This window comes from Taeniopygia guttata, chromosome W (assembly GCF_048771995.1).
Source record: "Taeniopygia guttata chromosome W, bTaeGut7.mat, whole genome shotgun sequence".
In the NCBI taxonomy this organism is placed as follows: domain Eukaryota; kingdom Metazoa; phylum Chordata; class Aves; order Passeriformes; family Estrildidae; genus Taeniopygia; species Taeniopygia guttata.
In genome coordinates this window covers 10705544-10732262 of record NC_133064.1, presented here as the reverse complement: position 1 = coordinate 10732262, position 26719 = coordinate 10705544, and the positions used below count along the sequence as shown (strand labels likewise).

Here is a 26719-nt window from a genome sequence, read left to right as displayed (position 1 = left end):
CGTTAACAGCTTTTTACAGACGCGTCCAGAAGTTCTCACAAGTCCGTAGTGACTTGGAAAGATCCTCAGACTCAGCAGTGGGAGACAGATATTGTGGAGGTGGAAGGCTCCCCTCAAATAGCTGAGTTGGCTGCTGTCGTTAGAGCTTTTGAGCGGGTCTCTGAACCTTTCAATTTGGTAACCGATTCGGCGTACGTAGCTGGTGTAGTGTCTAGAGCGCAGGATGCCGTCCTGCAGGGTGTGTCCAACGAGGCCTTGCACAAGTTGCTCTCAAAACTGATTAAGTTAGTCTCCCACCGAGAGCAACCCTTTTATGTGATGCATATCAGGTCACATACCCACCTGCCAGGGTTCTTGGCTGAGGGCAATCGGCGTGCCGACTCTCTCACTGCCTCCCCGGCGCAGATAGCGCCGCTCCCAGATAAGTTCCAGCAAGCTAAGATCAGCCACCAATTCTACCACCAGAATGCGCCCGGGCTGGTCTGGCAATTCCACCTCATCCGTGATCAGGCCAGAGCTATTGTGGCCACCTGCCCGTCCTGTAAGTCGCTCCCCTTACCATCGGTGAGCGCAGGGGCTAACCCTAGGGGTCTAAAGTCCTGCGAAGTGTGGCAGATGGATGTTACTCACATCCATTCCTTTGGGAGGATGAAGTACGTCCATGTCTCCGTAGACACTTTCTCTGGGGCAGTCTTTGCTTCTGCCCACACAGGGGAGAAAGCCAAAGACATCAAAAAACATTTAATACAAGCTTTCTCTATGCTGGGCGTCCCAAAATTAATAAAAATGGATAATGCCCCTGGGTACATGTCCAAGGAGTTCGCCAGCTTCCTGCAGCAATGGGGAATAGAGCATAAAACTGGCATCCCATATTCCCCGACAGGCCAAGCCGTGGTGGAGCGAACTCACCAGAGTCTTAAGCATATGCTAAAACAACAAACACTAACTATGAAGGTTGAGTCCCCCCAAGTGCAACTTGCGCGGGCCCTCTTCACATTAAATTTCTTGAACTGTTCTTTTGAAATCCTCAACCCGCCAATCGCCAGACACTTTGGCAACCACGAGCAGAGCAAGGTCAGGGAGAAACCGCCAGTGCTCATTAAAGATCCGGTGACCTGGCAGCTGGAAGGACCCCATGAGTTAGTCACCTGGGGACGGGGATATGCTTGCGTGTCCACGCCCTCAGGCCTGAGATGGGTCCCATCCAAATTTGTATGGCCATATGTACCTAAACACTAGACCAACAAAAAAGAAGATCCTCAGGTGAGGCATGCAGCCCTCCGCAGATGGAGAAAGTCTCCCCCTTTCCTTTCCAGTTCAACGCTTTCCCTCTCAGAGCCTTCCCTTTCCCCATCCAATTCCCTAGACTCGCTCTTCCTTTTTGATTTAGATCTCCCCACCCTAGAATGCTAATTAATGTTCCAGTTGTTTTTCAGACACTCACCTTGCCCAAGATACAACCCACAATGTCAGCGTCAATGAGCTTCATCCCTCTCGCAAGTGACTGGCTGAGGTCGCTTTTGAAGGATGGGGTCTCACGGGTTGAATCCAATCCACTTTGGAAAATGGACTTGTGTTGCTGTTAGCACTCATTGTTTTTATTATTAGTTTTAGTGTTGTTAAAATCCAAATTTAAAAGCCATCAACTCCACCATGCATATCAACCATGCCGTCCTCGCCGCCCCATCAGAGCTGACACCGCTCAATGCCGAACATCCAGAAAAGGGCCAAGAACACCCAGAATACCTCCGGTTCGACGATGGGGAGCAGGACTGCAAATCCCCCATTTAAGTTATTTTCTGTTCTTTTCTTTTTAAACAAAAAGGAGGTAGATGTAGAGTTGTGTTTTTTAGGTTTTATTACATTTGTATTATGTATAAGTTTGTTCCATGTACCCCCGGGTCTGTAACGGTTCCCCCAGGTTTTCCCGTCTTTCCCCGCGGGTCCGTTGTCCCCAAAAGTGCCGAGTCATTCCCCCTGTTTACCCCAGATGCCTGTCTGTCACTCAGTGTCCCTTCCCCTCCACCTGGAATCTTCCACCCAGGACGCCGGGCGATAGGCAGAGGACCTGGGACCCCTCCACCTGTCTGTCCTTCATTGGATGTACCCCCGTATCCCACTACCCTCAAACCCCCCGTGGCGTTACCCCATTGGCTGCCCCAGTTTTTCTCCGTTCCGTACTTAGTCCGTGTGCGTGGCATGCTTCGGGCTTTCTCCTGGCCGGCTCCAGCGCATGCCACCCCACCCGAGACGCCCCGGGGCTTTCTCCTGGCTGGCTCCAGCGCGCTCCGCCTGCTCGCGCTGTTTTGGCAAACGCAGGCGCAGCACGCCTGGTTCCCTTTGAATTATTGTTTTCCCCGTTGGATTGCAATAAACGGAATTCACCCCCCGGAGAAAGACTCTCTTCATTAAATCGCCGTGGGGTCGCTGACTGCTCTCCGAACTCCGACAGTGCTGCCCAAAGCCCGCAAGGGTTCAGTGGGAAGCGCTGGATATCTGCCCGCGCCCCCTTCTCCCCAGAGCTAGCTGGGGCAAGGGAAAGGCAGACGGGAGAAGAGCGCACCGGCAGCAAAGTCCAGAGATTACGCACGGACGATGACTCCGCCCATCGGTGCCTGCGTTCCGCCACCAGGGCACGCCCCGCCTGGCTGCTGGCATTCATCGCTGTCGCTGTCCCCATCCAGGGATGGGGAGGACAGCCTGCGGGCAGCAGGGGGCGGTGGGTCAGCTGAAGGCTCCAAAGTCGAATGACCGACTGTGGACCACAAAGCCATAGGGCGGGTCACAGGCCCAGATGCACAGGGGCCGGCTGCCAGCTGTACCGCGGCCAGGGGCCCAGCTGGGGACAGTGCAGCTGGAAGCATGGCGGAGGGCGGCGCTGTCACGGCTGCCGTCACTACTGCTGCCTCCATGGGCTGCACTGGCGAATGCATAGAAGACATTAAGTCAACCAAGTCAGCCGCCACACCTGTCACAGCTAGTCACAGCTGGTTACAACTAGCTAGTGCAGCAGCTGATGAAAACAACCCACCACATAGCAAAACTTCAACATGATGCCTCTGCACAAACATATTTAACAAAGACTGATAGCAGCTAGGGGCAGGACACACAGGAAGGGGGCACAAGGACCGGTGAAGAAAGAAAGACACAAGGAAAGAGACACGGTTGGGGACACAGATGGAGACACTCTCAGAAGATGTTCCATCAGAGGAGGTGGTATGTCTCTGAGGGGATTACAGCCCATGGATAATCCACAACAAAGCAAGTATACCCCCAAAAGGGGCTGCAGCCTGTAGATAAGCCCATGCCAGAACAGAGGAAATTAATAAAAACCCAGGACCAGTGTAAGAAAAACACTATGCACTGTTCCAAACATCCTGCAGTCTTGCCTCCCTGAAGGGACTGAGTGTAATGCATGGCAAAAATAAGGGCAGTGGAGACTAGGGAGGGGGGAAGAGAGGTGTCTGGACTGAAGTTGAGACTGGGGAAGGGAGAAGAAAGGTGTTTTCCCTAAGTGTTTAATTATTTGTCTTCTTTGTTTCTCAATACCTGAATTAATAACTAAATATTTTTTAAGTTAAATTCTGTGAATCAACACCATCTTGGCATAACAATATCCCAAGCATTTTCCTACCAAATGACTAGAAGGCATGCATTTCAGATAGGCGGTGGTGCATGCCTAGCAATGAGGGACACCCATTTTGGCCACATAACATACACTTCCAATTGTGTGATAAGTTGCTTAGGTAGCCACTCTCTGCAGTCTTTATAAGGTCTCATACAATTTTCCAATCTTGGAGATCCAGGAAATGCTAGATTAACTCTTCTGGAGAGTCAGATATAATCAGTGGGTCACAAATTAGACATCACTGGTATAAACAGCTGTGAGGAAACAGCAAAACCTGACACTGCAGAAAATTCCTGGGAAGCATGAGAGAAAGCAGATTGTACAAGATCTGAGAACAGGAAAGGTGTCTTTCTTCAAAGCCTGCAAACCTTGACAAAACTAATAAACTGTCAGGCTGATGGATTTATTACAGGCCTGCAACCGGCTTGCATGTGAAGGACTGTACAGAGTTTCTCACACTAAGTGTATAAGTACTATCTTAACTGTGCAATAAACGGATTCATTTTGGTCTCAGCTTGTGAGTCTTGCATTCACACGCCAACAAATGGCACCCAATTTACAGGGACTTCATTACTACTGACATGATCCAGTCTGGTGGTGTACCCTGACTGAATCAAGCATGCGTGTGTTCAGCTGATCTTGAAGGAGCTCCTTTCATCACTGGCTATAGAACAAGTTAGCCTTTTCTGAGCAGTTGGGCAGCATTTCTTATAATGAGGCAAGGTGCAATGAAATCCCAAAAACTGCATAAAGGCTGTCTGTTAAGCATCACCAGGGAACAGGGTTATAAACGCCAACCCCAAAACCTCATCCAGTTACTTATATGGGTCAAACAATTTTGTGCCCGGTATCCATCGGATGGTTCCTATGATCTTACTCACTAGTGAAAGGTTGGTGAATGTTTACAAACCCACCAAATTTCTCATCACAGTGTCCACCCTGATGATATTATTATTTGGCGTCTGGCTTTTCAACAATTTAAGGAAGCAGATCGCGTCCTTGCGGATGCTCTGCTTGCATTGCCATCAGATACTGTTGTTTTTATTAATGAAACATCACCTGAGGATAATGATCTGGAGAAAAAGGATCCATTTGATCCTGGTCCTATTGATTCTGGATAAGAACCAGATTTATATCCTCCTTAGGCCCAGTGCATGCTATGGCCACAGGTGCTCCTAGCATGAAAGAAATACTACAAACATCACGCAAAAAGGCTGCAGCAAATATTTCATGTATTCCACCACCATCTTATACCTTGTCCTATTCCTTTAGTGACTTTGATGAGGAAAGAATACCACCTATAGGACCTGACTCAGAAAGGTTAATACAGAAATGACGGAGGAGAGCATTGGAGGAGGGTGATATTGAATTTTTTCAAGATATGCCTGTTTTATATCATAATCAAAACCCACATCAAGAACAATTGTCATATGAGATGGTAAAGGAACTGAGGAGATCAGTGAAAGAAAATTGTTTACATTCCTCCTTTACTATGAATTTATTGGATGCAATTGCAGGATATACTATGTTACCAGTGGATTGGAAATCTCTTTTTAAGACAATTTTGACAGGAGGTCAATACTCTGTCAGGTGGACGGAATTTGTAGATTTGGCTCAAACTCAGGCATTGACCAATGGTAATCAATAACCACTCATTAATATCACTGCATCGCAGCTCTCTGGCACAGACGTATATGCAACTGTTAGGGTTCAAGACTCCTCCCCCAAAAGTGAGATCAGTCTACTGTTACTGCCATGCAAGCGCTACAGAAGATACCTGATACAAAAAAGTTGGAGTCTGGTTTTGCTGCTGTGAGGGAAGGGCCTCAGGAACCATATATTACCTTTATTGATCAATGAACATCCATTGTTAGATGGAAAATTGAAATGCAGGAAGCAGCTGGTGCTCTTAAAATCTCTTGCTTATGAAAATGCTAACAATGACTGCAAAAAAGACCTGGACCCAATTCATAATTGTGCTGATGTTGAACATTTTGATTATATCAAGGGAGGTGCTAATATTGGCTCAGAACAATTTAAAGCAGAACTAATTGCTACTGCAATAGCCCAACAACTGCAAGGAGCCAAAGCAGCGATTAAGTGTTTTGAATGCGGGGAACAAGGACATACTAGGTAACAGTGTCCAAAGGGACAAAGCGGCAATAAAAAGCCCAGTAAACCTTGTCCTTGCTGCCAAAAAGGGTTTCATTGGAGCAATCAATGCTGGTTTAAATATGACAAACACGGCAACCTTCTCCCACAGCAGGGAAACTTGAAGGGGGGCACACTGGGGTCGGGTGCCCTTCAATCCAACAGGACTCCACTCAATCCGACACAAATACAAGCACAAGCCTTGCAAGGGATACCCCCAAGAGTGCTAGTCTGGACGTGGCCATCAGCACTACTACAACCCAGAATGATACCTCGGTTCACTTGCTGCCCACCTCCGTTTGCAGGCCACTGCCTTTTCAAACACATGCTTTAGTCCTGGGATGCTCCTCTATCACCCGCACAGAACTATTTATATTATCAGGAATCATTGATGCTGAATAGAAGGGGGAAATTAAAATCATGGCTTGGACACCTAATCCTCCCTGTACTGTGGCACAGGGGAGCAGACTGGCACAATTAATACCGCTGACAGCAATTCCCTGTTCAGCACTGATCTTACAGCAACAACGAGATGCAGGAGGATTTGGGATCACAGGCACCCTGCAAACATTTTGGTCAAAAATCATAGGGGTACAACAACCATTACTCATTTGTCAAATAGAATCTAAGTCTTTTACAGGTTTGGTCGACACTGGAGCATATGTTTCCATCATATCCCAAAAGGACTGGCCCTCGGAGTGACCCCTGGCCCCCTCAACTGTGATCGTAGCAGGCATTGGAGGTCAGAAGATTCCCTGGCAGTCTAAAAAGGAACTGAAAATCATCAGACCAGAGGGCAAGACTGACACCCTGTGACCGTATGTTCTCCCGATCCCAGCCACTCTGTGGGGGTGGGACCTGATGACACAATGGGGTTTGCTAATTTCAACATATTTTTGATAGGAGACATTGATGAAAAGCCACTTGCTAAAGTGACTTGGCTTTCAAACAGGCTGATCTGGATAAATCAATGGCCCCTGAAAAATTAGTGGCTTCAACAAGCCCAGATCCTTGTGCAAGAACAATTATGTTTAGGTCACATAATTCCTTCCATCAGCTCCTGGAATACACCTATTTTTGTTATCCCTAAGAAATTGCGAAAGAGGAGGCTTTTATAGGATCTCAGAGCAATCAACGCAGTCATTTCACCTATGAGGGCATTGCAGCCAGGAATACCTAACCTCACAATGATTCCAGAACACTGGGAATTAGGGATAATTGACTTGAAAGACAGCTTTTTTACAATTCCTTTGCATCCTGATGACTCACCTAAATTTGCCTTTTCTTTCCCATACCAATCATGAGACCCCCATGGAATGCTATCACTGGGTTATGCTACCTCAGGGTATGAAAAAGAGTTCTACTATCTGTCAATTTGTTGTTCACTCAGCAATACAACCAGTACAGCAAAAATATCCTTCTGTTTTGATGTATCACTACATGGATGATATTTTAATTGCTTCTGACAACTCCCCATTATTACGTGATTATCTTGCTGCTTTAAAGGTAAAGCTTGCCAGCAGAGGCTTGTGCGTAGCCACAGAAAAAATCCAAACAGAACCTCCCTGGAAATACCTGGGTTTCAAATTATTGGAGACAACAGTCACCCCACAGCCAGTGACCCTAAAAACCGACATACACACATTGAAGGATTTGCAAAAGTTGTTAGGCACTATGTCCTCCTGGTTTACAAGACAGGTGTCTGCTAGGGAAGGCAGAAAAGGCCTCCCTTGGAATGGAGAATGTAAATCCCCTCCTTCTGAATTATTAGAATTGTGAAATTAAGGGGGTTCTCAGGCAAAGAAAAGGGAATAGGAATAAAAGTTCTTTACTAGTATGCATAATAAAGCAAACAAACAAAAACAACTACGGCACTAGCAACAAACAGAACCAGGAACCCAATAACAGCCTTTTGGCTGCGGCACTTTCCACTTTTGTGTAATTACGGTCACAGCATGCAGGGGTGCTGGCAGGCTCCTGGTGGGCAGGGCAGGTGTGGTGATCCCCACATGGCTGCAGGGGGCACTCTGGCATGGGCTCGGGGAGCACATGGCAATGGTGGCTTTTGTCCAAAGACAGGAAGAGGTGGAAGAGAGGCTTCGTTTCACAAACCCTGGGGGCAGCCCAGTACCCCCAGCAGGACTCTCGGACAGCAGCAAGCTGGGATGGCAGGATGTCTCGGCAGGCAGGGGGTGAGAGGCTCCCAGCAGGGCAGGAAGAGCTGAGCTCAGGATCCCGGGCACTCGAGCAGACGGTGATAGGTGTTATAGATGGATAATGAGATGATTGGCTCTCGCAATTAAGGGATAACTATTGTGTGAATATTAAGAAACGTTTTAGTGATGTATAGTTAAGTTAGTGTAGTTTAGATGTCCTCTGTCCTCCCCATAGTTCCCTTTCCTTCCCCCCTGTATTGTTGCCATCAGACAGCCTGGGTTGTCTAGGACAGGTAAAAAGAAGGCATGCACATGTGCCCCTTCCATGGGGCAGTTGGGAATGGAAAAGCTTGTTGCTTAGGGGGTGCAGCATGGCAACACTTGACCTCCAATAAAGTTGCAAGAAAGCAGTCTCTACCAATAAACGTCAAAGATCTGACTGACAGACTTTGGGAGGGGCCAGGGTTGGCTGATGCAACTCCCAGGTTTATAAAAGACTGAGCATCCATCTTGAAGATGAACCCGCTACATGGTACCCACGAGGGCAGTTCTCAGCACTGCAAATTTTTCCTTATGTAGTCCTTTTGTTGTATTTTTGTTAAGGTTTAATAAACCTCTTAAATTTTCAAAGTGAACAGTTTTTCACATAGTAGTGAGGTAATTGTTAATAAGGTCTCAGTTCAGTGGCTGTTCTCACAAGCAGAGGCTCACCCCACGAGCAGAGGCTCACCCCACAGCAGAAGAAGCAGCTTTGGCCTGGGCTCTGGCAGCAGCAGTGGAATTCCTTTCCCCAAGAGCAGGGGCTCTGACCGCCCTCCTCCAAAGCCAAGAGAAGGCTAGGAGCTGCGACCAGCCCCTTCCCCCAGCTGATCAGCCCCTTCACCTTTCCCCCAGCTGACCAGCCCCTTCCCCCAGCCCGAATCCCTGGTATATCTGTGCCTGGTCTCCCCAAAAACCCAGGAGTTCCCCCTTTGTCTCAACCACCCAGCAATCAGTTGCCATTAGCAACTCAATGGGAAGAAAGAAAATCCAACCCCCAACACACTATTAACTGGTTTCGTCCTTTATTGGCAATCACCACAGAGGAATTATCCCCCTTATTTCAATTGTTAGAAGGGGACCTAGATCTCTTTTCCCCTAAGCAGGTGATAAAAACTGCCCTAAAAGTCTTTAGAGGCTGTAAGTGATAAAATCAATAAGTCCTTTGCCACACACAAAACCCAGATTTACCTTTGCAACTGTTTGTGATTCTGCAATCTTTCCAACCCTATGCTCTTATTGGTCAATGTGATGTACAGGAACATCGTCTCTGGCTATTAGAATGGGGTTTTCTGCCACACACCTTTTCAAAAACTATAACCACTCAGCTTGAGATGCTTATTCAGCTGCTATCGATGCGACGACTCTAATGCCAGAGCCTGACAGGATGTGATCTGGCAGTAATACATCTCCCTATTACTGCAGCAGAATTTGAGAATCTGTTCAGGGATTCACTGCCATTTCAAATTGCTCTTGCAGACTATAATGGCCAATTTTTTCACACAATGCCTCGACATGCCCTGCTACAATCCTTCAAGGAACTCCCCTTTCAACAATGACTATGCATGAAAACGCCAATCCCTGATGCAAAGACTGTTTTCACTGATGGATCAGGAAAAACACACAAAGCTGTCACCCTGTGGAGAAATGATAAGAGACAGTAGGAACCTTCGATAACCTTTCAACCTGGATCTACCCAGCTAGTTGAACTGGCAGCTGTGGTAGAAGCATTCTCTCTTTTTTCACAGGAACCTATTAACAATGTTCATGATTCTCTTTATGTTACAGGAATCGTTGAGAGAATTGAGCACTCATTCCTGAAGTAAGTCTTTAACAAAAATCTTTTTGTGTTATTAACCACTCTGTACAACTTTTTACTTCACAGGTCTCATGAATATTACATCCTGCACCTTAGGTCACTCACCACTCTGCCTAGACCTATAGTGGAAGGTAATGTGAGGCCGGATGCCCTCACCATGACAGTAACTACCACAAAAGTTAGGGCAGGTGAAACTTTCTCATGATTTCTACCATCAAAATGCCCAAGCACTGGCAAAACAATTCCATCTAAATTTGCCTCAAGCAGGGGATGTAGTGAATACTTGCTCACAATGTCAGCAGACTCTTTGCCACAAACATTAGGTACAAACCCATGAGGGTTGAAACCTAATGACATTTGGCAAACAGATGTAACAAACATATCTGGCTTTTGGACTTTTAAATATGTCCATGTTTCTATTAATACCTTTTCAGGATTCATAGTAGCAACAGCACACAAGGGTGAGAAATCAAGAGATGCCACCTGACACTTGGCTCCATGCCTTCAGCACGATGGGTGTCTCTCAACAGATAAGGGACCCACATATACATCTCATAAAATACAAGAATTTTTCCACACTTGGGGTATCGAACATGTCACAGGTATTGTCCATTCCCCAACAGGGCAAGCCGTAGTGGAAAGGGCACATTACACATTGAAAAACATGCTGCAAAAACAAAAGAGAAGAAACCCAGTAGGAATGCTCCCTCAAGAGCAGCTTGACAAAGCAACCTATATTTTAATTTTTTTTTTGATCTCTCCTCTAGAGATGACTTAACCACACATAAAAGGCTCCTGAGTCGGACTGCTGATGGAGGAGTTTACCCAGAAGTTACATACAAGGATGTACATAGTGGTCAGTGGAAAGGTCCAGTTCCACTGTTAGCTTGGGGGAGAGGTTATGGGTGTGTTTCTTTACCTGCAGGACCATATTGGCTCCCGGCAAGATACATCAAACCCAGACAAGGACAACAATTAACCTTGTCTTATTTCTTCTGCTATACTTCCATCAAGTGGTGGAAGGGAGAATCTATTGGGCCCACATCATTCAACCTCCGCTGTTTTGGCCTCTGACTTGGTGGGATCCAGAGCCTCCCCTCAGCAACAATGGAACAGAATGGCTAAGAACTTGGCTTCCTCCCTTTGATCAGGATACTATAGATACATATAGTATTAACACTACTTTTGTTACTGATTTACTGCCTATATGCTTAATATAGAATCAAACAAGTACCTCTTTACCTTGTACTAACTTTTCCATGCAATTGCATTTAATATATGTACACTCAGAGAATGCATGAAAATTGACTGCTATTACATTGCCATCCATTCTGTCCACCTCCAACAAATCTGTGGATGTCACTCTACCTCATTTCCCCAAATGTCATTTTACACCCATCTCCAATACACGGCGTTTGGAATAGACATCATGTATAGGACAACAGCCGCAAAAGCAATTCTTACAGTATGGGAAGGCAATTGATTTGGGCCCACATGGTATCTGTAAATAAAGTGGGATCAATGCAACCACTCTACCATCCCAAAAGGCAAACTGCAGTGTTGTTTGGCATGATGGTGGGATGGCCGGATCATTAATTCAATATTATTTAGGCAATAATCACTCCCGCGTGCACAAACATTTGTGGAAAATGTTGTTACCTGCTTTTGGCAATAGCATATACCAAGTAAAATTAGATAAGAATGCTACAATTGCTAATTTAACTCTGCTAGATGAACAATTACTGATGACTTGTACTTCACACCTGTATGTTTTTGCTTTAGCTAATTGTGAGAAATGCCTATTTTATAATTGGCTTTTCGCAAATATTAAAATTAATATTATATGTGTAGTGTTAGAAAGGTATGCTGTATTAATTCTCTTTAGTAGTCTGTTAAATATAGTTTTAGGTTATAACATAATGTTAAAATAGAAACTCTGCAATGTAAGATGTCTTTTACTAGCTCAAGAAAGGGGATAAGACAATCAAGAAACTCTTCACAGAGATAACAGAGACAGGGCCCATAAAGAGTTACGGCCTCCTTATCGGATAAGACAAGCATTCTTCCACCTTCTCTCCACCTTTATGGAACCACCAGGATTAAGGGGAAGAAGTTGACAAAAACCAGAAAAATTCTTAATTTGCAAGGAATTTATGCATCATGTATGAGATATATGAATATGCAACAGGCTATTGCTTTTAAGGGTTATTCCTTTATTCACAAGGCATGTTTTTGGCAGCTTAGTGTCCAAAAACATCTGGATGTCCGTAATTCTTGTCTTTTTATTGTCTCGTAGTGTCCTAATCCTCATTGTCCAAATTTTTATTACTCTAATTTTATTACTATTCTTATAACTATTTTATTACTAATAAACTTTTAAAATTTTTAAAAACAAGCGATTGGTGTTTTTCACAATTATGGTAGCAGAGGATGGTTTCTAACACCTCTCTGCCGGTGCCTTATTAGAGTCAGGGTGAGGAAAATGCATCCTGCCCTGTTAGGCAACCTCGCTGTTCCCCTGGTGTGACCGACAGATGCAGGTTACCATAGATGGACAAATGGAGGCAATAAAACAAAGAAAAGAGAAAGGATTCCCTAAAACCGCGGTAATTAGCCCCTAAGACTAACGTGTACATGAAGAATGACCCAAGGACAGCGAATAGGTAAATATTTGTTGACAGGGTGGATAAGGGGGGGATGAATGTGTGTTAATGAGAGGCGGGCTGGTTATCCCAGATCTGCCAAGTGAGTGCAGAGTCTCCCATGCTGTGTTTCCATCTTTTTTGTAAAAATAGTGGCCAGTAAAGAGATGAAGCAAGTGATAAAAAGAATGAGAGAATCCCGATGGGGAAACTGGGACTGGGTCTCAGGGAAGGAGTGGGACCCTTTGAGGAGAAGAAGAAGAGGGTTTTCCTGGCATAATCCATTGGGAAAAAAAAAAAGGTAAAAAGAGGGTTTTCCTGGCATAATCCATTGGGGAAAAATAAAAGGTAAAATGTGAGCAAGGGGCCTCTAAAAACCTGCTGGGTTGAGGGATGAACATTCCAAGAGCATCCAGGGTTGAGTAAAATTCTGCTGGATTGAGGGACAAAAGTGCCCGAGAACATCTAGGATTAAATCTGCTGGGTTGACAGATTAACATTCCAAGAGCACCCAGGGTTGCCGGATTGAGGAGATGCCCAAGGGGATCTGGGGTTGGACAACACAGCTGGTCTGAGGGATAAAAATGTCCAAGGGGATCTGGGGTTGAAAAACACAGCTGGATTGAGGGATATCCAAGAACACCGGGACTGGCCAGTAACACCTAAAAGTGTAATAGGTGTGTTGAAACTAAAAGGTACCTTGTTGTTGTCGTTTTGTTGTATGTGAGAGTGAGTGAAAAATAAAAGTGAGTGAGTGTGGGTGAATGAAAGTATGTGTATCATTTTGTTCTATGTGAGAGTGAGTGAAAAAATAAACATGAGTGAGTGTGGGCAAATGAAAGTTTATGTAATGTGGATTGTTTATTTTATGCTTTATTATATTTCCTCGGAGGGAGGCGTATTGTGTTGAACAGTATTGTGAAATCGAGAAGTATGAATGAACAGCCTTGAGGGTGTGAATGTCTGTGTGAGTGAGAAATAAAAGTGAGTAAATGTAGATGAATGGAAGTATATGTAATGTAGATTGTTTATTTTGAGCTTTATTTTATCTCCTTGGAGGGAGGTGCATTGTGTTGAATGGTATTGTGAGAGACAGGACTTTTTGTGTAGTTGAAATAAGGTGATATTCAGGCTGTTAGAGAAAGTGAGAAACAGAGGCAGAGGACGATAAGATCTTGAAAAAAAAAAGGGACAGAAATCCAGTAAGGAGAATACAGGAAAGAAAAACAGGAGTAAAAAATACCAACAAAATACCGCAAGATAGCCCTCTGGGAGTTATGTTAACCAACTGAGAAAAAAACCTTTGTACAATGTGAGAAATACAGACTGAGGTATTGTTTATTAAGATATATGTAAAGGTTAGGCAACTGTGAGAAATACAGACTGAGGTATTGTTTATTAAGATAAGGTTAGGCAACGGAGGATATGGAAACAGCGAATGGACACAGCTGATGCAAGATAAGATAACAACAATCACTTACACCAGAGACTGCTTATACAAACATAAGATAACTGCAAGATGTCCCAGGAACTAGCTTGCAAATTCCAGGAAGACAAAAGAAGAATACACTAAAATTGGAATAAAAAGAGACTGTTTGAATGGATCAGGACGGCAGTTGGTGGAGCGCCGGCTCGCTCCCTGCCATCCAGCGCTGTCTTTGCTCATATTCTACTTGCTGTAATTAATAAAATTTTAATTGGATTATGATCCGTTGTGGCGCAAATTTATAACATACAAGAAAAAAGGACAAGGTGAAACAAAAGATTTTCCAGAGATCACTTAAACTAACAAAATGAATGTATCAAAAATGAATGTATCAGAAATGAATGTATCAAAAATAAATGTATAAAAAAAGAATGTATCAAAAATGAATATATCAGAAATGAATGTATCATGTTTGTAGAATCATGTGTTGAATTTTAAGAAACCCCTGCACAGAAAGGCATAGGAAAGAAAAACAAAGATCTCTAAAGCTTCTTGCAAAAAGACAAATACCGGAAAGGACAAAGAATGCTAAGACCTCAGACAAGGAAGCCCTATGTCGCCAGCATGTCAAGGATGATGAACTTATCCAGATAAGAGAGCAAAGGACCAAAAGCGAACGCGCAGAGGAGGAGAGTTCAAAAGTTCAATGCAGAGGAAGATGAAGATTACAATTAAAAGACCACCAGGGACCCCCATAAGGAACCCCACAAAAAAACTACGCATGCCCAGAAGGGCGTGGACCTATTTAGCATGAGAAGCGAAGACAGGCGGGGCCAGGGGTTGAATATGCATAGAAAAGTTGTGTAATGTATTGCATATGGAACACCTTTGTGAATAAAGTCGGGGGACAAACTTCAGCTCGGGGCACAAGATTTCGGAGAGTTATCTCACTTGTGCCGGGCACCGACAATACATACCCACTTCATAACTACCTCGAGTTGTGGAGTCTATTTCTTTATTCCACATATCGCTTCAAAGGTAAAGATGATACAATTTTGTGTGCTCGAATGGCCAACAAAGGAAATAAGATCTGACCATGTTTGTTGGCCTAGATATGGCTCTTCTGAAAGTTGGATTTGTCAGGCTCTAAATGTAGTTGTAAATTCAAAGGAACCGTTCAATCCAAAAGAGAATATGTCACATGTTGGACAGTAGATTTTGGAAGAATAAAAATCTTTAAAGTATCTGAAACCACCAAGAGAACTCAAGGAAAAGAAAAAGGGGAGGGGGGGGGAAGAAAAGGGCTGGGAACAGGAGAAAGGGAGGAAAGAAAAATATTGGGATCTGTTATGTGTAGTAGATATAATTTGCGCCATTTCTAATATGATATATGTGATATTGAATATTTGTTAGAGTATACATGTTTGTATTAGGATTCCTCCCCTCACAGGCGCAGGTGAGACTGGGTGTAGATTAGAAACTGATTTACAAGTAAGAAGGTACTCGACAGGAGATAGGCCATGTCTGGGGAGATACAGAAACCCCAGGTGCTGATCGTTAGCGTGAACGACCCGAGATGGATATCATGGAAATCCTGAAGCGTGAATACAGCCTTCCCGTAAATTTCATCAAAGGATTCAACAAACTCCAGACAGTGATTTGTTCTCCCTCATCACCAAAAAAAAGAAAATCTTATTAACATATGGACTCTGAATAGAAGAAAAGACTGATTGCTGAAATCTTGGCCTCAGGCGGAATTTTCCCTATAAAAACCGCTTGTGCCAGGATGGAGGTGTGGGCATAGAGGAAAACCTCTGCTGAGGCTGACCTCTTTGTTGCATACCCAGGGCCGACCCCGGGCTCGGCTCTGTTCTTTCCTTGTGGCTGGCTAGATAAAATTTGATTGTAAAATAAATATTTTATTTTTCATATTAATTTGGCTGGACAAATTTTCATTTATAACAAACTTGGTGACCCCGACGTGATCTGGTTTGGGGGTATCCTGGGAGTTCCCTATCCTGGATCCGGGCGGCGCCCTGCTGATTTTAGCAGCCGGACAGGACTGCAGAACCCCACGGAACCAACCAGATTCCAAAAAGCAGCAAAAAAGCCACATTAAGGAAAGGATATAAACGGGCCCAGAGCTCTCGGAATTCGGAGCTAAATCTCCGAGGCTGCAGCAATTTTTCACTCGTAAAATCAACGTGCACGAAGAATCCACGCGGGAAAAGGAGCCGTGAGTACTGCGTGGTTGGGTGGCGCGTGGGTGGGTGTGTGTTTGAGTGAGACGTGGCATAGCCACGGCGCGAGTGAGGACCCCGATAAACTGCAGTTCCACTAGCCCGCGAGGGCGGTGGTCGGCTAAGGGGGAAGCGAAAGGACTCGGGTTTAACTCACAACATGCATACGACCTGAAACTCTGGGAGTTTACAGGGATCCACTCACGGACGGGTCGGGGGAGGGAAGGTACGTTCTCGTGGACTCGAGAAATTGGTAAACCTCACCGGCTCTGGGCTCGGGGAGCCCAGGAAAACAGGTAAAAGAGAGCTCACTCATTTTCCAGCCGAAAAACCCACAGATCGGTTCGCTGTGTGGTCATTTAGGTTGGCAAGGTTCGGTCGAGAGAAGACCGGTTTAAACACTTGGTAAAAACTCAGTTCGGGGTAGGACTGAAATAAATATTTTAGCACGCGGGTAACTGACTTCTCAGAACAACTTGTGGACACTGACTTGGAATACGGTAAGAAAACTTTAAATATGGGACAAGTGAACAGTAAAATACCCCTTAAGTTAATGTTTTAAAAGGCTGCGCAGCTCCGTGTAGCCGCAGGCAGCGTGGCTCTGCAGTTTTTAAAACTCGCACGGCAGCGGCAGACGCGGCAGTGCCGGATCGGAGGGCGCTGGGGGGGGGGGCTCTGCCTGCCTCTGCCCTTCGCAGCAGTGCGGGGCAGCTTCGGTTTCCCCGCGGCGGGAGGGGGAAGCGGAAGAGGCTCCGACTTACGCCGATAGCGGCGGCAGCGGCGGCGGCTCCCGGTGGCGGCAGCTTCGGTTTCCCCGCGGCGGGAGGGGGAAGCGGAGGAGGCTCCGACTTATGCCGATAGCGGCGGGGGCAGCGGCGGCTCCCGGTGGCAGCGGGGGGAGCCCGGCTCGGGCTTTCCTGCCACGCACGGGCAGCGGGGGGGAGCCCGGCTCGGGCTTTCCTGCCACGCACGGGCAGCACTGGTCGCCGCTCGGCCACGTGGCGTGGGGAAACCCGGTCCTGCAGGCAGCAGTTTTAAAAACAGCACAAGCTGCTGCTACTACTCTGCAGGGCTGAAATTTAAGTGCTTTTGGCTTCTCGACCACGGGTTCTTAGGAATCGGTAGCGAATTTGTCTTGTTTCTGGTCAATATAAAGTTGTGCTGTGCATTTTACGCCTAAAATGAGAGTGGGACAATGAAGAGCTAGATTATGCCAGGCTATAGGAACATGCCAGCACGCGGCTGTTCCCTCTTAAGACAACTGGCTACAAGGTAAGTACGGAGCAGCTGCTACCCCCATACCAAGTTCCTCCATCACAAGCACAAGTCTCTGCAGCCTCCACTCCCCCCCTCCCACCTCCCCCCTCCAGATCAGTCTGCACCACCACCTAATACACAAGTCTCCGATGCAGGCGCTCCGGGACCGTCCCAACCCCCACCCCCCCCCCCTCCACACAGCCCGGGGAGACACACACACACGCATGCCACACCGATACCCCTTAAGGGAGGTCCCCACGGCTCCCGGAATAATTGGGTTTGTAAATATTCCCATTAACACGGGAGATGTAAGGGCTTTCAAAAAGGAAATGGGAAAATTGATGGATGATCCATTGGGGGTGGCAGAAAGGTTAGACGAATTTTTGGGAAATAGCATATATTCATATGATGATATCTCGGCTATATTAAGATCCTTGTTTAATACTGAAGAGCGAGATATGATAAGGCAGACTGCCATAAAGGAGTGGGAATTCAGAAACCCCCAGGGTGGGGGCGGGGCAGAAAAGTAGCCAGAACAAAGCCCATCATGGACCGACCCTGAATCCCCTGTGGGGGTGGTCCTTTTAAAAACACAATTTGTTACTAAATCATGGGAAGACATTTGAAGGAGTTAAAAAAAAAAATAGATAATTGGCAAGAGAAGAGCTTACAGGAACTATTGAGGGAAGAACAAAAGGTGTATACGAGAAGGGATGAGGAGAAACAAAAAAACGCAGGCCAGGGTGTTAGTGACAGCAGTAAGGGAAGCACAAGCACAAACGGCTGGGTCATCAGCTCCGGCCAGGGGGCCCCAGGGAAAGCCGGCACACACCCAAAGGAAAAACAAACAGGTAAGTGCCCCTGAATGTTTTTACTGTAAAAAGAAAGGACACCTCAAGAAGGACTGTAAGAAACGAATAAAGGATGAAAAGGTCTTTCAAGAAGAATAGAGGTGTCAGGGGCTTTATAATCTGGGGTCACGGACATCAAGAGAGCCCTTGATAAAATTGAAGGTTAGACCCCAAAAACAGGAACTAGTCTTTTTAGTTGATTCTGGAGCAGAAAAAAACACAGTTCAAAGACTGCCTCCTGGATGTATCAAAGGTAAGGATTTCATGACTGTGATTGAGGCTAAAGGGGAGCCCTTTCAAGTCCCCGTCCTAAGGAATGTAGAAATAGAATCAGATAATAAAATCTGTGTTGGGGATGTTTTATTAGTAGAAGAAACAGAATACAATTTATTGGGAAGGGATTAAATGGTGATGTTAAGAATAAGTATAATTGCAAAGGACTCACAACTCATGGTAAGTTTATACAACCTAACTACTGAGGATGAAAAGAAAATTGATCCCAGGGTTTGGCACACTCCGGGGGAAGCTGGAAAATTAGACATAGAACCAATTCACATTGAAATTGAGAGACCAGAAGACCCCATAAGGGTAAAACAGTATCCCATACCCCTAGAGGGAAGGAAGGGATTGAAACCAATAATTGAAGATTTAATAAAAAGAGGCACTTTGGAGCCCTGCATGTCAAGACATAATACACCTATATTGGCAGTCCAAAAATCAGATGGTAATTATCGGCTGGTACAAGATCTAAGAGCAGTAAATCAAAGGACAAAAACCCTGTTTCCCACGGTCTCTAATCCATATACTTTGCTAAATAATGTATCCCCAGATGACAAGTAGTATAGTGTGATCGACCTAAAGGATGCCTTCTGGACTTGTCCTCTAGCTGAGGGAAGCCGTGATTATTTTGCCTTCCAATGGGAGGACCCGGACACACATAGAAAGCAACAACTAAGATAGACTTCTCTTCCTCAAGGGTTTGTAGACTCACCAAATCTCTTTGGTCAAGCCCTGGAAAAAGTGCTTAGCGAGTTTGTGCCAGTCCAGGGAACCAAACTATTGCAATATTTAGACGACTTATTAGTAGCCGGCTCTAAGGAAGACGAAGTAAAGACTGGAACTATAGCTCTGTTAAACTTCCTGGGAGGACGAGGGTTGAAAGTTTCAAAGTCTAAATTACAATTCACTGAACCTGAAGTGAAATACTTGGGACATTGGCTGACAAAGGGGAAAAAGAAACTAGACCCACACCGGGTGGCAGGGATAATTGCATTGCCCCCTCCCCAAACAAAAAGAGAAGTCGGGCAATTGCTGGGACTTTTAGGCTTTTGCAGACAATGGATCGAAGGGTACAGTGAAAAAGTAAAGTTTTTATATGACAAACTTACCACAGACAGACTTAAGTGGACCGATAAAGATGAAGAGAGCTACAGAGGATTGAAAGAAACCCTCATAGCAGCTCCAGTATTGAGTCTCCCTGACCTAAAAAGGCCCTTTCAGCTCTTTGTAGATGTGAACAACCACACTGCCCACGGAGTTCTGACTCAAGACTGGGCAGGGGCCAAAAAACCAGTTGGATATCTGTCCAAACTCCTGGACCCTGTCAGCAGGGGATGGCCCACCTGCTTACAAGCAATTGTGGCAGTAGCAATATTAGTAGAAGAAGCCAAAAAGGTAACATTCGGGGCTTCATTAACCATTTACTCCCCTCACAATGTGAGAAGCATCTTGCAGCAGAAAGCTGACAAGTGGCTGACAGATGCCAGGCTCCTGAAATATGGAGCTATTTTAATCCATTCCCAGGACCTGGAGCTAAAAACTACCCCAGCACAAAATCCTGCCCAGTTTCTGTTTGGGGCAGTCCAAGGGCATCCTCCCCATGACTGTGTTGAAATGGTAGAATTACAGACCAAAATACGACCTGATTTAGAAGAAGAAGAACTCGAGGAAGGGGAAAAATGGTTTGTGGATGGGTCTGCCAGGGTGATAGATGAGAAAAAAATCGGGATATGCAGTCATAGATGGGAGGACGGGAGGGGTGATAAAATCTAGGCCCCTGAATGCAGGGTAGTCAGCTCAGGCATGTGAACTGTATGCAGTATACAGGGCTTTGCTGGGTCTTGAAGGGAAAAAGGAGACAATTTTCACTGATTCCAAATATGCATTTGGGGGGGGGGGTGCACACCTTTGAGAAAATCTGAGAAAAAAGAGGTCTGCTAAACACACGAGAAAAAGGATTGATTCATGAAGAAATAATTAAACAAATCCTAAAAGCCATTAGAGGGCCAGAAGCTATTGCTATAGTCCATGTAAAAGGACACCAAACCAGGATGCAATTCAGGACTCGGGGGAACAATTTAGCAGATAAAGAGGCAAAAAGTGCTGCTTTGCTAAAGGTAAGTGCCCCAGAAATTAAAAAAAAAAAAAAAAAAAAAAAAAAGAGGACGCTCAAGAATTCCCCCCCACCCCTCTAGAACAGAGACAGAGGCTTATCGAAAGATCAGGAGACAGTTAAAAGGAGGTAAGTGGAAGTTACCAGATGGGAGAGAATTATTGTCAAAGGAATACACTAGGAAGATTAAAAAAAAAATTTTACACCAACAGACACACTGGGGGGCCCGAGCTCTGGCAGAGCAGTTCCTGAAATTCTTCAGCTGCAAAAGTATATGTAAATTGGCTAAACAAGAAGTACAAGGGTGAGTAACTTAGATAAAAATACCACACCCCATAGCACCCTCAGAGTTCTGGGCCACTCAAAAAAATTAATCAAATGCTAGGAGTCCAATTAGCCAAATTAGTGTTAAAACAAATGTCATAAATAAAATACATCCCATTAGCCTTATTAAACATAAGAACTATGCCTCATTTTGAAATGGGATTTCCACCTTCTGAAATGTTACATGAGATACCTTATACCCATAATATGCCTGTAGGGCACCCGGGAGTAAAGAATAGACAGATACAACCATACCTGATAGCATTAAATAAGGATCTCAAGGGAGTGATCATGCAACACAGCACCCCAACCCCCCCCTTAGACTTTTTAATATATACAGCAATAAGTAAAATACATCCTGAAGACAAAATACTGGTAAAAACATAAAAAGAGTCAACATTCACGCCTCATTAAGAGGGACCCTATATTATCCTTTTAACTACAAATACTGCTATACAAACTGCAGAAAAGAAGCAGACACACGAGTCAAGAAGTCGATCTCCAGGACCGGGCACCAGAGTGGAAAATCACTCCCCTCCCAGGAACTTGAAGATGATCCTGCCCGGCCAAGTAAAAAACGGAGAGCATCTCTATCAAACATTCTTTGCCAGAAGTGTAACTATTATCCTCTCATACATTTCTCTTGCAAATACTGTCATAAAGTTTAAAATGTTCGTTACTGACTTAAATCAAGTGGGTTGTGTGGGAAGTGCTCTGAGCAGGAAGAAAACCTGACTAGCCGTTTTCTAGTAATAGCCACAAGGCTAATATTGTTCTAATTAGATTCAATAATCTAAATTTTAGTTTTTTTCTTTTTCTCATCTCAAAAGGGATTAAGGGGGAAATTACAAACAAAAGCTAAAATTATTATTGTTGAGTGTCATAGATTGAACAACATACCCTGCAGTGCAGACACTAGTAAACTACACCAGTGAGGCATCTTTAAACAGGATATGCGGCTCGGCCTTGGTATGAAACCACAAACAAAGATTCCTGCTGCCAAGAAGATGCCTCACCCCGCCGCTGGATGCACCCCAGTGGGCGCTGGGAACGGCAGAGGGATCCCAGCAGTGGAAGTAGTCCCGGCGAGCCTGAGCCTAACCTTGTGCCTCAGTAACCTCCCAATCCTGAGAAGGGGGAACTCAGTGACAAATACCCAGAAAAAATCGCCTCTTACCTCATAGAACTGCACCAGGGGTAAGCCTAATAAACGCTGTCTTAACACAAACACTCAACAGAGGGTGTACAAATTCAAAAGAAAATCAAAAACATACCTTGAAAACGGACAGTCAGCTCATAAACCGCATCAAAAGAGCACAAATAGATATAGTTTATAACAAATATATTTGTACTACATGGGTTAGGAAAAGCAAAAGTCTGTTTTGTAACTTATTTTCAAGCTAATTCACCGTGTTATAACCCAAACAAATTTGGTATGTGTATAATAGGGAAAACATACTGGGTAGGTGCTAGATAAATGAGTAGTTGAGACAAATAAAAGAAAGACACAAACCCACAAATCTTGCCACAAAATCCCGAATAAAGACTAAAATATAAGGAATTAGAAAATATATATAAACTCTGTAGTTTTATATCGAATAAAATAAAAAGTAGGGTGCAAATTAATAGGTTAATATAAAAGGTGGGGGATTGTTATGTGTAGTAGATATAATTTGCGTCATTTCTAATATGATATATGTGATATTGAATATTTGTTAGAGTATACATGTTTGTATTAGGATTCCCCCCCTCACAGGCGCAGGTGAGACTGGGTGTAGATTAGAAACTGATTTACAAGTAAGAAGATACTCGCCAGGAGATGGGCCATGTCTGGGGAGATACAGAAACCCCAGGTGCTGATCGTTAGCGTGAACGACCCGAGATGGATATCATGGAAATCCTGAAGCGTGAATACAGCCTTCCCGTAAATTTCATCAAAGGATTCAACAAACTCCAGACAGTGATTTGTTCTCCCTCATCACCAAAAAAAAGAAAATCTTATTAACATATGGACTCTGAATAGAAGAAAAGACTGATTGCTGAAATCTTGGCCTCAGGCGGGATTTTCCCTATAAAAACCGCTTGTGCCAGGATGGAGGTGTGGGCATAGAGGAAAACCTCTGCTGAGGCTGACCTCTTTGTTGCACACCCAGGGCCGACCCCGGGCTCGGCTCTGTTCTTTCCTTGTGGCTGGCTAGATAAAATTTGATTGTAAAATAAATATTTTATTTTTCATATTAATTTGGCTGGACAAATTTTCATTTATAACAGGATCCTTTGCAAGTATTGCCTTCTCCGTTCCCACTCCCCCCCTCCCCCCCCGCCCCCCCCCCCGGTCCTGGCCGCTTGGCCCGCGGCTGCTCCGCCGGGGGTCCGTCCTGCCGCGTGGTCTGGCGTCGCCGCGCGGACCGCGCCGAGAGGGGTCCCGTCAGTACCGGCCGTCCCATCCCCGGCTGCCCTGCCCGTGCCGCCTGCGCTGGGCGCCACCGCTGCTGCCGGGGTCGCCCCACCTGCTTTGTCTCTGCCGGGAGCTGCCGAGTCGGCCGCCATCAGCCATGTGCAGCTCGCTCTCCACCGAAGATCCCCCTTTGGCGGTTCCGGCAGCGGACCCTGCCTGCGCCTTGGAGGACTAAGCCTCGGCGTGGATCCCTCCCCTAAACCCGCCTCCTGCCCTGCGTTCCGATTCCTCGGTAACCACAACTCCAGCTGTTCAGGGAAACTCCCTCTAGAGGAAGCACCTCCTGAGTAGGGTCAAAATGATGATGATGAGAGAAAACTTATGGAGTATCGTAATTTAATATACAAGGGAATAAAAGGGGCAGCACCTCGAGGGCAAAATGCTAAAAGGCTTTTGAGGCACAGCAGGGGAAAGAAGAAACTCCAACGGAATGGTTAGACAGACTTAGGAGAAATATAAAACAATATTCCAGAATAGATCCTGAAACTGATGTGGGAAAAGCTTTGTTAAGGATTAACTTTGTTACTAATGCCTGGCCAGATATTAGGAAAAAAATAGAAAAAATTGAAGACTGGCATGATAAATCATTAGATGATTTATTAAAGGAAGCTCAGAAAGTTTATGTCTGGAGAGATGAAGAAAAAGCTAAAGTAAAAGCAAAAATTATGGCAGTCACCATGCGAGAAAACAATTACAAAAAAAATAAAAAACACACAGGCACTACTAGATATGACGGTTGTAGAGACAGGGGAACAGGAAAGAATAAAACCTCAATACAAACCAAGTCTCAGGAGCATTCCAGGAATGTCTGCTTTTACTGCAGGGGCAAAGGACATTATAGGAAAGATTGTCCTAAGCAGGTAAAAGATCTGAAAATTTACAAAGAGATGAGCACAGAGGAAGAATAGGGATGTCAGAGGCTCTATTTTTTAGGGGACAAATATCATCTGGAGCCTGTGATAACTTTAAAAGCGGGTCCCCAAGAAGAAGAATTGGAATTTGTGGTAGACACAGGGGCAGAAAGAACCTGTCTGTTAAATATTCCAAAAGGTTATAGTGTGAGCAAAGCTACTGTAACAGAAGCAAAAGAGAGAGTTCACAGTTCCTGTCATTAAAAATGTGGTAATTGAGGGAGAAACTAGATTTTGGATGGAGGATGTCTCATTGGTCCCAGGAGAGAGTAGCAACTTATTGGTAGGAGATTTACAAGTGAAATTAGAAATAGAGGTTATCCCAGAAGATGGGAAGATGACAGCTAGAGTTTTAAAATTAGGCCAAGAGGATGAAGAAAAAATTAACAAGGAAGTTTGGGCTGGGGAATGAAATAGGGGAGGATGCTTCATGCTGAGCAGATGTCTTCATTGAGCTGTTGATTCAGCTAATTCTTTCCCCTTTCCTCTGTACAAATAGTTTAAATTATTTCTTCCAAATTGCATTATCTTGCACTTGAAGGTGTGATTTTTCATCTTGAAATACGTAACTCATTGTACCCTAAGATTGAAAAACTACCTTACAGCTGTGACATAGCAAAACCTGCTTTTAATTTGAGTTGATGCAAGGCTGTTCAATCAGGTAGTTCTCAGTGTGTAAAGTTAAACTAAAGGTAACACCAGCTGCTTGGTAGGTCAATGAGAAACATTTTTCCTTCCAGCCAGTCCTTTTTCATGTACCCAAATGTGTTTTGCTTTCTTGGTTTTTGTTTTGTTTGTTTGTTAGTTTTTCTGGAAGTGCTGATTCCTTGCAGTGCACCTGGAACAGCAGCTAGAGTTGTGCATGCATAGCACTTCTGAAAAATAGGGCTCATTTTTTGACTCAGAATTGGAGGTGACTACATATATAAAAGAGAACCTGCAAAGCTAGATGAAGAAAAGGTTTCAGTATCTTCTAATGTAAGCTGTTAATTTGTTACCTTCAGCATCACTGTGGGTGTGTGACACACACACATGAAAAAGATGGTGGGGGATCTCTACTTGCTGTAGTTTTATTTCTTGAATGAGTTGGAGAGCTGTGAGGAAGTTGTGGGTTCCTTGTGTGGTTTATCCAGGCCTGCAGGGAAGTCTTCGCCATGATTCCCTCTGTACTGCAGGTAGCCCTGCAGGGTGGCAGAAGTGGCTTGCCTCTGGTGAGTTTGCAGGCAAGGTGCTTCATCACTGCAGTGCTCAGGTGCTGTTTCCTATTGTGGCATTTGGGCTTGAATTCAGGAGTGCCTCTTCCCATCTAGTTATTGTTTGTACCACAGAAGCCTCTTTGGACAGTGTTTCCTGGCAGTCAAAGGGAGGGTATTGCAGAGACAAATTCCTTACTTGCTGTCCCCCCCACTGTATTCATATTTTGTCCATTCCCTCTTCAAAATATGGATTTGTAAAACTCATGCTCTCTGTCCTCAGATGCCCTTCCCAAATCTAACCTTGGCTTCATTACTCCACTCCATGCCTTATGGAGGGATGTTTTCAATCCATTGAATTTGGTGCCACAGTACCTTTTTACCTCAGAGGCCCTTGGGATGTTGATGCAAGTGTGTCATCAGAACTGGTGTTTCTGCCCAGGCGTGAGTTCATGGTGTCCTGACCAATTGGAGATGGAAGAGGTGCTTGTTCTGTTGTTGAGCATTTATTTTGCCTTTTGGTGATGGAGTTCCTTGAATTCCTCTGTTTCAGTAAAATGGAGGTAGCGAGGTATTTCTTGAGAGCTGTGGCTGGATGTCTGTGAATGGAAAAAATCGAGTTGCAAATTGCATTGCACTAACTAGCATTGCCTTAAATTTTTTGGTGCAGGCAGGGTCACATTGGAAGTAAAGTTGTTGTTTACCTTGTTCCTGCCACCTTTTCAAGCTTGTGAATGGCAAAAAAATTGTGATAGCAAAGCAAGTCTTTAGTTTTGGCACTGTGTCAGCTGTGAGTGGCTGGGAGCCTTGATGGAGGGTGCTGTGAATTGCACACTTGCAGAACATACATAACAAAGGTAACTTAATTTGTAAAGAAGTTATAAAAGGGGGGAGGGGTGAGTGGCAGACTCACCTCTCAGGGATGTTGGAATGTGGAGGGATGTTGGAATGTGGAGGGATGTTGGAATGTGGAGGGATGTTGGAATGTGGAGGGATGTTGGAAGGTGGATGTTGGAATGTGGAGTGATGATGTCTTGTGCTAGAAAGGGCAGAGAAGTGTCTTAACGCATGGTTGTTAGGAAGTTGTTCAATGCTGAACTGGGGTCTGGAAAAAGTTTACCAGAACGGGCCCTCCTTGAAGGGAAAAGAGGATATGTAGATGAAAGAAAGAGAATGTCAGGAAGAGGGAGAGAGAGAGCTCGAAAGGGAGGTGAGGTATTCCCCCAAGGTCC

General features: G+C 44.9%; 1 protein-coding gene across 2 annotated transcripts in view; it reads right to left on the bottom strand.

Moving 5' to 3' along the window:
* The window catches only part of LOC116806904 (mitochondrial nicotinamide adenine dinucleotide transporter SLC25A51-like), a 50492-nt gene that overhangs the window by 12505 nt on the left and 11268 nt on the right, over positions 1 to 26719 (bottom strand). Inside the window, exon 2 of one of the 2 annotated variants that reach the window (XM_072923033.1) lies at positions 25293 to 26086. The exons of the other annotated variant lie outside the window; for it this stretch is intronic. The gene's annotated coding sequence lies outside the window, so the exon portion shown is untranslated. The remainder of the gene's footprint in view (positions 1 to 25292; positions 26087 to 26719) is intronic. 2 annotated transcript variants of the gene reach the window in all.